Source organism: Anoplopoma fimbria, chromosome 6, assembly GCF_027596085.1.
Source record: "Anoplopoma fimbria isolate UVic2021 breed Golden Eagle Sablefish chromosome 6, Afim_UVic_2022, whole genome shotgun sequence".
In the NCBI taxonomy this organism is placed as follows: domain Eukaryota; kingdom Metazoa; phylum Chordata; class Actinopteri; order Perciformes; family Anoplopomatidae; genus Anoplopoma; species Anoplopoma fimbria.
The window spans coordinates 17,941,985-17,958,252 of NC_072454.1; positions in this window are offsets into that span (position 1 = coordinate 17,941,985).

Genomic DNA, 16,268 nt, shown 5'->3' on the forward strand with positions numbered 1-16,268 from the left:
CCTCATCTTTTCTGCAAAGGCCATCCTGTCTCTGAAGCAGCTCATAAACCAATGTTTCTCACCCTCTGTGTGTATGTGTCTTTGTGCATCCATTTAAGCGTGTATCTCTGTTTGTTTGTGTGTCTAAATTCAGGCGAGGCTGTTGGCTGCTTATATGAAGCAGAAGAGTGTATCCATGCTGAAATGACTAATTGGGAAATATAGTGTACAAGCTCATTTTATGCAGCAAGCAACGTATTCCCTTTGCATGAATAACTGCAGGTTTATACCCTAAATATAGTTATTGTGTAGCTTCTCACTCCACTGCATTCAGTGTATTGTTGACTCTAAACCTGGTGATAGATTATGAGAATCTCTACTCAGCATTATGCTTTTTGCCCTCTTGTGTGCATTGGGTTTTCTACCCTGAGGGACTTTCCCCCCCTTCCTTCTGCACCTCCGCTCTGGCTACTGCCACAAGCTTGCATCAAAGGGCCATTAAAACGGCTTCCTCTAAATGAACTTGACAGCAAAGCCCAGGCGTGGTGATATGGGTGGACATGCAAATCAATATTTAACATCATCAGCCACTGGTTGGTGGAGAATGGGGACAGGGTGACGAGGAGCGGCCAATACTGTCATTGATTTAGACCGCAGAAGAAGACAAGGAGGTCCAGTCAGGGCTCAGTGGTTGCGTCTTACACTTGTAAGACGCAACCACTGAGTATTGTGGTATTGTGGAGGTAATCAAAAGCCAGGGATCATCAGGGAGCTTTCTGTTCCTGTTTCAGCACTGCATCTTTATTCTGTCATTCTGTTCTGTGATTTTACAGCTCACAAGTTACAGCAAGATGAGTTGGAGGCTGTTGATCACGGCAAAATCACATCTGTGCTTTGTTTATCCACCAGTACATGCCATATCTGTCTGCAGTCTCATTGCAGAGAGAAAGGATCAGTGTCAGCAAAGCAGATGGAAGGCATATGGAGGCAAAGACATTGAATTGTACCATTCAGTCCTACAGAGCGGCTAAGCATTGTGTCACTGCTCTAGCACTGTTGATGCGGCTTGGCAGCCCCATGAACAGCAAACGTGTCATTCAGTTGTAAATCATGTTACACCCAAGGTCACCTTGTGTAAAGGTTGGGAAGGAGGAGGAAATGAGCTCAGGGTGTAATTCATCTCTTCATGCCAGAGATATATATCACAGTGTGGGAATCGAAACACATGCAGTTAAAGTCCCTGATAACACAAACACAAACATAGCACAGATGTCTATATTTATGAGCCTATCAAACTGTGCATCTAAAGACTGTCAATTCTATGTTTATTGCTATCAATCATATGTTGTTGTAAATTTCCCTTTTATCTACATCACTACTAAACGTATCATTTATTATTGATTTGTTATTAAGGTGAAGCACAATCAACCCGTATAAACATAGCTATTCAAACTGTTTGGATCTGGATGACATACAGCGCTGCAGATGCAGCGCTGTATGTCATCCAGTACTCGGAGCTGCTAACTTCTTGTTGGCCCTGCTAATTCTCCGTCCTTGTGTGACTTTCAATTCCGAGCCATGCTCCCTCAAGGATACATGTCTTAGCATAATACAGACGGCTTAGGAGCCATTGAGATGGGGTCCCTCTACTCTGATAGGCAGACACTGCCAGCTAAGGAGTCCCCCCTCCCCCCAAAACCAGCTTGTTGCCAGCAAAAAGCCAACTCTGTGCGTCTCCGGCTTTGGCACCCTTGACCATCGGCTCCATCTCGTTCACACATCCCTTCCCCTAGACGCACAGGATACAGTGTGGCAATGGTCCGCATGTACTTTAACGATTCTGTCTGTTATCTTAACATGGAATGTCTATAGAACGGCTGCGAAAGGGGACTTCTTGCATTCTCAAATTGAGTTGCTCATATTTTTTTTTTCCCCCAATAAACACAGATTTTAGCATCTTATATCCCCCTTTAACTTGATACCGTGCCAGATATGGGGAGACTGGCAAGGTCAAAGCCATCCCTACAGTCTCCAGCTGGCACTAACCCCAGTAATGTGGGTGTCTGGGAGAGGAAGATGTTTTCATGCTGGATGCACAAACTTGTCTAGTGTTTACTCTCCTGTCCATTTGCATCACTGACTGTAGACCTGAGTGGCACCAACAGGAAGCTGCACTCACAGAATGTTATGCTTTATTTTTATCTTGGTTAGCCTGGAAATCCTCTCCTAGATGTTGCATGGTTTCCCAGCATGCATGTACAGTGCAGCCTTGTACACACACAGTATCTTATTGTTTGGACCTTTCATTTATGATATCCACTCTTTGACTTTAACCATCCTCACTCTACATGCAACATGTCTAACCTAAAACCTAAAAACTAAGCTTAAAACTGCTGACAAAAAGATATTGTTGACACTAGAGGTTTGTGACACAAATTTGAAATTGGTAGTGTATGTATACATGTTGAGGGAATTTTATCTTTTCACTTGCCAAACATTACATTACATCATAGCATGTTCATGCAGTGTTCCTATGTATCTCTGTCATTGTTCTGCTCCGAACAGGTTGTCTTTGAAATAAACCCATTAATGTCAGTGAAATTAGCAACAACCTACTACAGTATATGTTCCATCTGAGCAAATTATCGAGATACAAAACTGTAAAATTATATCGCTGCGGATGGGCTTTTTTTTGTTGTAACAAACGCTTCCAAGAAAAGCCAATCAGTTGATTTACTGGGTTATAATCTTTTTACCTTTTATGTCACTCCAACATCTTTATTTTTAATTTCACAGCCCATCAGAAAATATCAATCTGAGTGCATAGCTGGATATGCTTGTTGTAATATCCAGGTTTGCTACTGGGAAAGAATGGTCCCGTGTTAGAAATTACATAAGCACAACAAGGCTCCTTAACCCTGCTAGCAAATGTATAGTCACACCTGATGATGAGCAGGATGACCTGATTTCCTGTATCTCCAGAGACATCTGTGCAGATGAAGGAGTGCGGTACATCAGGCCTTCTTCCACAACCTGTCATGGAATCAATCCTGCCTTTAGATGTGCTCTCTGTAGGGAATGAATCGGTGAAGGTGCTGTGGTTTAACCTTCTCTGTCTCTCACTCTCTTTTTATTTCTATCTGTGAATAGATCTATTCATCCATCCTTATATTTTGTCATCCTTTTCTCTTTGTCCTCCTCGGAGATTAGCTCTCCGTCTCTTTCCGCTCTCTCATGCTGACTTTCTTTCCGCCTCGCTCTTTCCTTTTTTATCTCTCCTTGTCTTCTCCTCCCCCCCTCTCTCTTTCTCTCTCTGTCTCTGTCTCTCTCCCCTGTCTTGGTAGCGCGGCAGCTCTTGGAGCTGAGGGACTATGATTAGGACAGAAGAGAACTGGCTGTAAGACAGAGACAAACTCAGAACTGGGTCATCATTGTTTCTGTGTGAGGGCCCCGCTCTGCAGATGAAAAGCTTGAAGACAAGAGGAGCAAACGACGCTCAATACAGCACCGGGAGCCCTAGACATTTCTGGGCTACAGAAATACTCTTGCGAAGGAGGAATCTGAACTGCAACACAGATTTTATGTAATAAGAGCTGAATAAAACATGCTTTTGGCCCGCTTTTTTATCTGTGAACCCCTCCAAGTTAGTAATCATCTATTGGTCGACTGTAGCCGCGTGGCAGAGATGCAGCACATTTGCAGAGAAGTGCAGCGGTCGTGACGAACAAGACAAGGAAAACCTTGGTTGTCAGAGGGTAATAGTATTTTGACATTGATCATCATTTTTCTCCTGCTCTCTCAAGCTTTATCTCTCTTTCTTGTCATCTCTCTCTCTGTCTTCCACCCCTTTAGCAGACAGTCTGACAAGGTCTGTCCCACTGGCCAAGCATTCAGCACTCATCATGCGCATCATTTCCTCTCATCATTCCCCCTGGTGTGCTTCTTCCATCTCCTCTGGCCTGTTCACTCTCCATCAACCACTCCCCATAAACCCTTTTATTTGTGTGTGTGTGTGTGTGTGTGTGTGTGTGTGTGTGTGTGTGTGTGTGTGTGTGTGTGTGTGTGTGTGTGTGTGTGTGTGTGTGTGTGTGTGTGTGTGTTTGTGCATCAGTGTGTAGTGCATAGGCATGCATGTATTGTATATAGGTATGCTTACTATGACATGTAATCTGCTCCTACATATTGTTTGCTTTAGTGTGTGTTGTGTCAGCGTGACTACATATAATATCACATAAGGAGGACATGTCACATTGTGTGTATAATAGAGACAACGTCTGAGACAACTTGATAATAAAATCACAACTGTCATATTTTCATGTCAATGTTGTGTTGAAGCAACAAGTATCCCTCCAGAGACTTCTTTCGTGATAATTTATTATATATGTGGCGGCTGTGGTGTAGTGGAGAGCAAGGTAGTTCTCCAATCAGAGGGTCGGTGGTTCGATACCCGGCTTCGGCAGTCGATGTGTCCTTGGGCAAGACACTTAACCCCAAGTTGCTCCTGAAGGCTTGCCATCGGTGTGGACTGGATGTTGCATGAATGTTAGTTAGAGTCTGATGGTGGCACCTTGTCATCAGTGTGTGAATGGGTGAATGATATGTAATATACTACTGATTGTGTGTCGCTTTGGATAAAAGCGTCTGCTAAATGACTGTAATGTAATGTAATATATCTTATCTACTGCTGTTATAGGAGCCACAGTCTTTGGCTTGTATGTTTGCAACTGAATATGTTCTTGAATCAGAAGACAAACAGCATTTATTGTAACGTAATGTTGGACGATTAGATGGCAATGTCGCTAAAATATATTAATCTGAGCAAGACAGTGTAGAGCCCTTATAGTGCATGTGCCATAGTCATCCTTTCACGATTCCCACAAACATGGCATCAAATGGAACATCCTGCATTTGCATGTTCTTGTGTTGTTTGTGTCAAACCTTTTTTCTGCAAATCAGAATTAGTGGTGCCTTGGCCTACTTTCCAAACCATCGAGGAGCAAATAATCAGCCCGAGCTGAGGATTTGCCTGGCAGTCTCTCAAACGTGAATGCTTGAGAAGGATCCTTTTCTGCAAGTGTTGGGTTTCACTGAGGGACTTTTAGGAGCGTTGGAATACTGAGACTTTTACTGCCATCTAGAGTTTAATCACAGGAGGTTCATGGGGAAATGAGCTGTGGGATTAAAGAGGATTTCTTAAGAGGAATACTGTACCAAATAATTAATGTTATACATCAAATGAAATAGATCTACTGTATTTGTGCATGCAATAGGTCAAAATTTAGACATGCATCATTTAACTACTTTTCCATTTATTTGCCCAAAGTCTGAAATATGTTGATACAGTATTTACTCCGACAGACAATATGATTTTGGCAGTTTATTTTTTCCTTTGTGGACTTTCTCTTTCGCTGCCTCTCCGCCTCCTTCTTCCTAAACAAGCCTACTCCTCACAGCACAGAAGTTATGCCAGAATAGTTCCCAGTGCCAGAAATTGCCCGGAGGTTTATAAATGAAGTACTTGTTGTTCAGAGTGTGGGAAGATTTTTCTTTTTACTATACAAATAACTCAACTACAAAAAATGAAAAAAGACAAAGCCAGGGATCATCACAGGCTTAAAACTCTTTTGATGTATTATCCACCTCACTTCCTCATTTGATTTCTTCTTCTTCTCATGAATTTTTCTTCCTTTGTAGTCTGCACCTTGCTTCCACCACATAATTGAAAATATCCCTGCCACTCTTCACTTATTGTGATCTACAATGGTTTTTCTAATCACCATTTTCATCTTTCTTTAATTAAACATTTTATTGGACAGAGACATGGGCCATTATGTTCTCTATATTTCACAGAGAATGGATTGGAAAATGACTAATACCTTATGCTGACCTTTCTCAATCGCTGCCTGCTGGCAATGCTATGCAAAGCAATTTCACCAACATATTTATCTCATCCGAAGCACACCTTAGACTTAATCCTAATGGCCTTTTCATTAGCCTTATAATTGAGCAGCGTGGAGAGTGTTAAAATGTCTCTCAGCCGCTTTTGAAAAGTATAGCCCCACGTCAGCTCCAGCCTATACACATTCATTTGGGGTAGTTAAACCCACGTTAACCTCCAAGTGTAGTCATCAATCACGTACATTCTCCCTACTTTATTTTTAATCCGACTGTGTGATGTAGTAAATAACCTGCTGAATAAACATATCCACCTTGTGTATTACAGGGTTGGGGGGGAAATTAATATAATATATAATATAATAATATTAATAACATTAATAACAATCTCATTAAGAAATGTCTGACTGTTCTTGAGTTTCACTACTATAAAACACATCAGATACAATAAATGCATTTTTAAAACTGGTGAATGCTTGTTAGATTTCATGGATTGTATGATGCATTGTATACTAGGATGGGGTTGCACTTAAATATTTAATATGTTAAAATCTATTTACTCATTTTTAAACAGCGATATATACAGTTTCTAAATGATAACCAACACACATTTTACAATTAAATATATATTTAACTGTTTTATATGAACGCTAGACACACAATAATCTACTTCACTAAGAGTAATCAGATTCCTCTGTACCTGAGGTACAGACCAAAACGTTGTACTTTTCCTAATGTAATAAAGTGGAAGATGTAAAGGATGTAAATCAGTCTTTGGTAGGCAGAAATCCTAGTTACAGTTTTTGGAAACCTGGATATTGTGTTTAGCACATTAATCAGATAATTCTGCCACGAGTTAACATTACTGATTACAGTTTGTAGCGTGTGATTTTTCCAACCTTGGGTATTCATTCAGACATGGAAGATAATTGTTTAGCTCTCCTGCTCTGTATGAATAATAAGATCTAATCAGAATCCCTTCATAATCAGCCCCGAGATGCATTCTCATCTGTACACCACTTCAAGGCAATGGTGTGAAGTTTGTGAGACGTCCAATAGATGGCAGTACTTCCCCTGCTTGTGCAGACACGCAGTGAATGCAGTGAGAATATACCAGGGACAAAGGTCAAATAACACAGCAATGTTGATCAGGAGAGGGTAAATATCTCCGGGGACTTTCTCGAGTACTTAGTGTGAGATTTGCCAGAGGAAAAGGCAGAAGTCCCATTTCCACCTCAGCAAAATGAAATCAGAAGCCCCTGGGATTTGACTCTGACCTTCCTGGCTCTCGCTGCTGCTGAGTGATTACTGAAATATAAGAGGCTAGAAGGTGTAGGGCTGTACTAACTGCAAAAGGGTTTACTGCACAAAGCTACATGGAAAAGTGATTTGCATCTATTAATAATGAGTGTCTTCTAATTAACATCTCACTAACTGCTTCATTAACTGTAATTAAGAGTCTAATGGAGCAGGGAGACAGTCACAAACGCACAAAGGGATTATGATAAAAACAGGAAGATACAATTGTGTCCGCATTAAGCAACAATCCTTTATACTGTACAGTATAATATAAGGCCAATGCCAGTCTTGTTGGTTTAACAGTTAGTGGACAGGAATTCCTTTGGTTCGCTGCAGACCTGCATGCATTTTATTGGCTTGTGTGGGATTTGGGCAGGAAACCAGAGCTAATGCCCCCTCTCCCACTTCAAACGGATGCCAGGCACCCTTAAATGTCATGGGGTGGTTAGAGAGTTGAAGGAGGTGGGAGGGGAAGGGGGATCGAGGAGTGAGAAGCTGAGGCTCGCTGGGCAAAAGAGAGGAATCCAGCCACACCGGGCTCACCCTCACAGCTTATCAGTGTGTGCTGGATGTAGCTTCACCGGGGCTGCTAAGGCAAACCAGATGCAGTGGAGGCTGCTCTGTGCCACTACGTGTCAGGTACAGCCTGGGTCAACCTGAGGCGCCTCGGTAATACAGGAGGAGGCCACTGTACACTTCAAACTCACTGCAGATGTTCCTGACTAGCGTACAGTAGAGTGTTGGGTCCTGCGATCCGTCCTCTGGACTTGACGGCATCTTTGAAAACGTTTTGAAGGTTTCATGGTGTCACTTCAATTACTCACCCACGATGGATTCACTCTGCGTCTTAGATTGACAACTTGCAGTGGTTTATAGCCAGAGTATCAAAGCCTGCAAGTGTGTTTTGGGGTGTGTTGGTCACTGGGAATACCACGGTGTCTTTCTACTCTTGCCAGCAGCAGTGTTTATAGAATTTTGTCTCATTTTCTCCAGTGTTAATTTATTTCCATAGAGGCAGCCATGACACATTCTCTCCTCTGCCCTCTGTCTCTTGTGTGGCTTTACTTTACAGAGCTATGAATTTCTCTCCTTGTCTTTCGGTGCTGAATGTTAGAACAGAACCGACTGACCTCAGTCCCTGCTGCATGGATATTTTGATCAGCATCCTCATCATTTTTGGTCCCTCTCCGTCTCTACCTCTGTCTCTCTCTTCAGCTCTACGTGTGTCTACACCTTTCTGTTGCATTGTTCTGTGGTTTTGGATAATTTCTCTCTACTGTTACAGAGGGATGTTGTTATGATTAATCTGTGTCAGTGAGTAATTGAACATGTTGTGCCATGGTTATCTTCAATGTTGCATGTCTGCGACTAAGTCTCTCAAATCTCCAGCTTGCCAGTATAATACTCCTCCCTTCCTGTGGGTCTGTTTGGCAACCAGAAAAATACCAACTCTCTCATCATCAGGATTACATGGAGCTCATTTGCCTTTGATTGCAAAAGCATTAATGCACAAATGTTTTGGTGTCTGACCTGTGACCTTTTCTCATCATCTGACGGGCCAAACTGGTCTCATCACTTCTCCTCTCAGGCTCTTTGGACCCCGTGGGGTCTGGGTCAGGGTTCGGTAGTGTTTGTGCTGTCTCTCTGTCAGACTTGCATGATCCACTGCCACTTAACGAGGGAGAACAAGGCTGAGAAATGAGGCATTTCCGGGCCCAAGGGTTTATTCCTACAGCACAGCGGATTACATTACAGCATACAAAGAAAAAGAGACGGGACTCATTTTTTAAGAAGATCTTCTGCTCTGAACACTGTTCCAGACCATCCTATTGTCTAATCTTCAAAAAGAAATCAAAATACAAAGCTCTCGGATGTGTCTTTACACTATGTCACATATTTTCAATCCTATCTGTGCTTCAAAAAAATGTGAAGCGTGCTTGTCCTCATCAGGCTTCCATTGTTATACCCTCAGAAATGACTCTGCTGGATGTCAAAAAAAGAAAAAGCTCTATCTGCCTCTGTGTTTCTTCCTTCACTTTTTATTTTCCCTCATACCACAAATAACATCTAAAACAAGAGGCGATCCAAATAGAAAGAAGAAATGTGGTCTGTGTTTTGTGTTTGTTGTGTTGATATGTATTTTTTTCATAAGCAATGTGCTGCACATACATTGAAACAATATGGATAATACATAACTGTAATCTACCAAGAACAAAGTTATGTACATGTGGGGAGGCTTATTACAGAAAATGTCCAATGACAACACAGCTATATTACTTTTTGATGTTTCTTACTAAATGGCCTTTGGAAAAAATCTATAAAGAATATTTCCACACATAGACATTTTCACATATGTAAAAGATGGCATGGCATTTCACTGTATGGGTCATTCCACAGATAGATATCATCAACACTTTGCTTCATCCTCATAACCACTTTTTCTCTCAGTCTGTGTGGTTGCCTTTTTAACTCTTCGTCGTATCATCAGATGGCCATCACCTTCCGTTGCGGAAGGGTTTCCATGGTGACCACACCCTGGTCTGGGTTGATCGTTTGCACAGGATCGGGGTTGCCAATGCGCTGAAGGACCAGGGGGTGCTGCTGGGAGATGGGGGTGGGCGGGCGAAGGACAACGATTTTAGCGCTGGGTCCCTGCAGCAGGATGTCAGTCAGCTCTTCCTGTGTAGAGTTGACCACCGACACACCGTTCACCTCCACCAGCCTGCAAGTTTAATTACACACACACATGCCAAAAAGACAACAAGTCAAACAAAAGATGTACATTGTGATTGTGAGAAAAAAAACGTCCAGCATCATATGAGATTGTTTGATAAAATAAAGAAGGTAGTTAAAAGCTCTCTTAACCACTTCAAAATATCAAATAATTATTTGGCGGTATTGTCTCTGCAGGTGAATGCCTGAATTCTTAAATCACTGTGCATGAAATATTGAACACACCACCTTTACACAGAGCTCATTCAAAATTTCCCCTCATTAGTTTTTATTTATAGCCAACAGGATCACACTGACAGGGAAATAGCAACACTTTGTATCTTTTGATAAACTATGTAAAGTTGGCAAAGGTGCTACAATAACGACCTGAGGCTCAAAGACTGTCTTCAGCTTCGGTGGTACGGTTCCTGCACTGTCATGCAGATTTCTATTTATTTTGGTGGATTGTCTCAAATAGGAATGGCAACTGCACTGTGTGTGTGTGTGTGTGTGTGTGTGTGTGTGTGTGTGTGTGTGTGTGTGTGTGTGTGTGTGTGTGTGTGTGTGTGTGTGTGTGTGTGTGTGTGTGTGTGTGTGTGTGTGTGTGAGAATACTCACGAGTTTGAGAGTGCTCTGTTTTATGTGCATGTCCTTGTAATGCAGTAATTGCTTAATTTTCTGAAGATATTTTATCTGCTTCTTTCACTCTCTTCTGCATCCAAGTATTACGTTACAGTGTTTGCTGCTTTGGGGCCAGTATCTGATGGGTTTCCATAGCTACCAAGCACAGAACAATAGAGCGATGAAAGAAAAGGTTGGGATGAGTGACATACTGAATACTCTCACTGTCTAGGTGGCCTCTGTGAACACTTACCAAGTATTTGTCATTAAGCCTGGATAAATTACTTGGTTTCTTTTGTATGTGCCTGTGTCTTACCTGTCATCCACACAGAGGTGAGAGTTGTCCACCTTGACCACCAGTAGTCCGCCGTCTTCTCTGTAGCGACATGAAAAGCCATAACGGCCATCGGGGTTGTGGTTCTCTTGTACAACCAGCAGCATGGCAGGAGACTGCGGGGACACCAGCTGGCTCAGGCTACCGATGGCCAAACTTTTTTGTCGAGCTTTCTCCTGAATGTAGAAACAGCAAAGATACATTAACAAATGCAAGGACTCAGAATGTTTAAATGCAAAGGGTTCCGATTGTAAGCCATAGCCCATTTTTGCTGGAGTCATGCAAATGTCATGCAAAATATGCAGTGTGTGACACAAGAAGTAGTATTTTTAATAGTATATTAAGTAAAGTAAATAGTTCGAAATTTGGGGAAATACATCAATTCATTTTCTTGCTGAGATTTAGATGTTGGTGTGGATTATACAAAATAATTTAACATGTTCATCAGTTTTGAAGGTTGAGGTAGGCAGATCTTTTGCTTTTGGACAGAGCCAGGTCCTCTGATTCCCGTGTTTACAGCCTTTATCATTCTTTTCTAATTTTCAAACTTTTCCTTTAAAGTGCTGTAGTTGGCAGAAAGAGAGAGAGAGTTGCAGTGCAACCTCTTGTACTGTTTTCTTAAGCAAGACCTTAATGAGTCATATAATCTTTTAAACTTTTAAAGGTGTGTTTCTATGCCTCTTAAACATTAAAACTATAATTTCCTTGAGATAAAATTGTAACATTATTTCCTGGAAAAAGATTACAGATACTACTACATGGGTGTCCCCAAGAGATAAGACTGAGGCTACATCAAAGCCAAAAGACCACCAAGATGTAATGATTAGCTTTGGAAGAGTTCACACCAGCACAAGTAGCTTGCAGGGATCAGAAATAACTTGTGAGTCTGACCACTGAATTCCAATGTCCCCTTATCCAGCCTCTTGGCATACTCCCCCCTCCGCCTGAACGGCATGTGAATGCCTTGCAGCAGTAGATGCCGCCTTGCCAGGGTCAGGGGTCAAAGCTAAGGCTTCTCTCTCCTCAGACGAGTGGGCCAGACAGGATATATCCACGGACATGCAGCCGGAGCCCCTTGAGAGGCACACTCTAATGTGCATCATTTTCCCTTTTCGTTTGCCTCAACGTTGGACACATGCCAAGAGGCCAAGGAATTTTTACTTCATATTTTTCTTGTTTATCCACAACATCAGATCAAATCCTAACCTTTCCTTGGCCAGACACAGCGCACATATCCCATATACACAACAGACACAACCAATGGACTGCTAGTATGCAATCAAACAGGACAATTCGAGATCACAAAGGTCACACCTAAGATCATTTTTTCTCTAAAGAAAAATATTTTAAGTTGCTAATTTCCTTCATACAATAATTTGCCTCCATCATAGGAAGCTACAACATGATCTGTAAAATAACTTTGTTTCACACAGTATGATGAATGAATCCTCTGACAGCTCAGACAACATAGAAGCTAAGTGTAAGAGATTGCATTTCATTCATAATGATGGGTGTTGGTAGTTCTAAATTCAGTGCTGTCATTCTGAACACCTTGGCCAATCCAACAGCAGACATCTTCAACACGACCATCCTTGGTGTAGAAAATTGAGGAAAGAGTAATGGGAGACAATCTGACCATTCATCAACCACAACTGGTATCATGACAGGAAAAACTGGAGGCATCCTATATCCATTTCTTTAACTCAGGGGCATGTCATGACAAAGAGGTGGCACATTTTTCTCAGAACTCAATCCATCCTCAACAGATATGTGAGCCTTAAGAGTCTGTTTAACAGTGATTCTTCCAATTTCCCCTTTTTAATAGTCTGTCTGAAGTTTCTGAGTTGTCCAAGCTAAACTGCTTATTTAAAATCATTTCCGCCATTTGTTGTCCTTCCCCTCCTCCCTTCACTCTCGCCCTCTGTTTCTCTTTCTCCCCTCCTCTCGGCAGCTTTATTGATGCTCTCCAGTTGCAATAGATCCTGGAGATTAGACTGCCAATGATGAAATATTTCCTCATTGTCTGTAATGCAGGGCAGCCTACGAGACCAAACACGGGGCGGTCTGCTCCTTATTAGAGCAGCAGCTCCATCAGTTCCCAGGCTGCTCCTCAGCTCTGACCTGTGTGTTAACTCTGATTAGGTCATATGATAAACATTAGCGCTGCTGCTTTTCCCACAAACTCAGCACCTTAAAAAAGCGTGGCCCCAGGGCGGCAACGTGACACGGGGCACCTTTCAAAGCCGAAGCCGCGTGTGTCCTTTCATGGCACCTCGTTAGGGCTTCTCCGACGGGATAAAAGAGCCACATTAAAAAAGAAGTAGGCTCCTCCGGGGATAGATGGAGATAGTTTTACACATGCTGGCCCAGCTCTCCATTGCACTCTCCCAGTGGCTTTTGTCACACACATTCCATTGTTGGTATGGTCACAGGCTCTCGGATGTCAGCGCTAAACATCATTTTCTCAGAAAAAGTGCATGTTCATCCAAAGAAATTTCTGCAGCCTTGTATAGCCACTCTCAACTGCACAACTTAACGAAACAGAGCAGACTGAATGGAGCATTGTGTTGTCACTCAGGAGAACAGTGAAGAGAAGATCCAAGATGAGGGACATAATAGTGTCAAATAAAATTACCCACCACCTCAGGAAGCTGTTACCACCTTTCAAAGTTAAACTAAGAAAAGGCTAGTTATACTGTGTATTTTGCACAAGTTGTTCTGATATGGTTAAAGAGCTTTGGCCATGGCATTATTGTCCAAAAATGGAGAATTTGACTTTATGTTTTTTTTCAGCAGAAGCTTGATTTTAGTATCTCATACCACACATACTTCATTCAATAATATTGTCGTTTTGGTGCAAATCTCAGTTTCTCATTGTTTATTTTTAGCAATCAAAACATACTTTGACTCAGACCATACAGTTTTCCCACACATTGGTGTGACTGTGTTTCACATGCTATTGATTAAACACCATTGACTGAGCTCCAGGTTGTCAGCTTGTTGGTTAAAACTCTGCAGTGGTGCAAATGATCCATGAAAGGTGTTGGTGATCTTTGTTCAGTAGTACCTTATCATAGCTTTCTTGCAAAGCATTTTGGAGGTGAACCACCTGCCGGTTGAGATGCACCATGGAAATTTCCTCCTTAAACACTTGGCAGTTCAGTTTCATCTTTTCCAAGAGACGAACGTCCAGCTGTCTGAATGGCAAAAGACCACATTTCAATCAAGGTCAGCTATATGTATACACACATGGTTTAAATAAAGTTAAGGTTATGTGAATTTCACCAGAGGTCAATAAACATAACAAATGGACATTCTGGAGACCTGTAGTTATGACTACTACTATTTTTTTTCTGTCATGTGATTTGGTAAAACGAAGTCCCCTGAAAGTCTCAAAAGATTCTATGCTACTATTAACTTTGTATTCAATTGTTCATGACTGTTCCTACTTTTTAGTTTCCAGTAACATCACAAACAGTATATTTTGGTGGATGGTAGTCAAACACAAACAGGTAACACAAACAAAAAGACATTTCGTCATATGGTCAATTTTACAGTACATTCAGATCAATGGGCCTTTTGTAGTCTCTAATCTAACTGCTGTTTATGTTTTATAGAAAGATGGGAGAAAAGTGTTTTGCAACATTGAACAAGTTACTAATTAACAGAGGCAATACACCTACTTCTTCTTGTGAGCAGTGGAGTTGTTAATGTTGTCTCTGAGGGTCTGCAGGCTCTCCCTCGTGTCGTTCAGATGGCTTTTAACCAACTCCAGCCTCTGCTTCAGCTCAGCGGAGCTCAGCCTGTCTAAATCCACTTCTCCATCCATGTTCTTTATCTCTGAGCAAAATGCCACCAGGCCGTGGTGGAGCTCCTGGACCTTTTGTGTTCAGAAGACCAGTTCAAGATCACAACATGAAGATATTCACCACAGCAAAAGTTTTCTGTTACATACTTTCAAAGATATACTTGAAGAGAGATATCGACCTGAAGGATGACATTTTGGAGCGAGTCCACCTGTTGGTTGAGCTCTTTTATCCTCTCTTCTTTAGCTGGCTGGTTCACTTGGACATTTTTGTTGATGTTGCTGTTTTCATTAGAGCTGTTGACGACTGGATTTACTTCTGATAAGGGACCTGATGACCTCTCCTTTGATGCAAAAGCATACAGAAAGATGTCTTGTTAAATGTTATGTCTCAGGTAAAGCATAGGACTTTGTGTATAAATGATCAGTGTTACCGTTTTACACAAGTGCAGCTCCAACTGTCTGTTGTCTGATGTCGATGTCAGAAGGCTGCCAATCTGCTGATCTGGTAGGAGATCCTCTGATGAACCTTAAAACCGAAGCACATGTACAGTGAATACGTGTGGTTTTGTTTTTTTTAAAGACAAAGACCATGTGTAGAGCTGTGCACCTTGCTTTTCTCTCAGTATGAAGAGGCTCTTATCTTCTGTCACTCCCAACATTTTGATGCAAGAATCCATGATTTTTCCCACTGTTGTTTCCTTCGGGGTTCGGAGATGAACTATCCGCTCTGATGCTGCAACACAACATCATTGAATATTTAGTTTTCACCTCTGCTTATACGCCGTAAATGTACATATGTTGTCTTTATAACAATCAGTTACTCACCGTTAATAGTAATCTCTATCAGATGAGAATTCCTCTGTGCCATGTAGTTTGGGCTGCTGTTTCTTTTAGGGAGAACAAGGCCAAGAGATTAAAATAAAGATATTTTTTTGTTTTTTTGTTTTTATTGTATATATGAGAGGCTGCACCTGATCTTGAGGGATCGCCGATTCATGGTCAGGCAGCTCACATGAGGAGAGGACTTAGATTTGCTCATTGACACTAATGTTGCAGTGAATGTCTCAACGTTGTTAGGGCCTAAGGATTCTGTAGAAAAAAGAAACATCAGTTAACATTATATTTGCCAGCTGTGCAGGTGAATGTTTATTTGTCGTGTTGTAATGATAAAAGTGTACCAAGCAGAGAATCGAGTCTCTGGGTGATGGTGCTGGAAGGGTGCAGCTCGTTATAAATGGCCGACAGCAGCTGCTCCCTCTCCTCCAGCGTGGCGATATGGAGGATGTCCAGAGTGTTCACATCCACCGACGCTATGTCTGCTCCACACAGTTTTACTTCTGAAACAGAAACTTTTAGTCATACACCTACATACTTCAAGAAATCTGAGAGATGATGCAGCCACTAAACTGTAATTTACAATAAAATTTGGAAAAGACAAACATGAGAAAAAGTCTTTGCATACCTGAATGCTATTTAATTTTTTCAAGGGAAAATTTAGAAATTGGCCATTTACTGATATACAAGTTACATCTTTCAAATCTAAAAATTCAATGTAACCCTTAATATTTACAAAAATATATTAAGTTTTACAGCCTTATATTAGCTACTTAACTACATTAC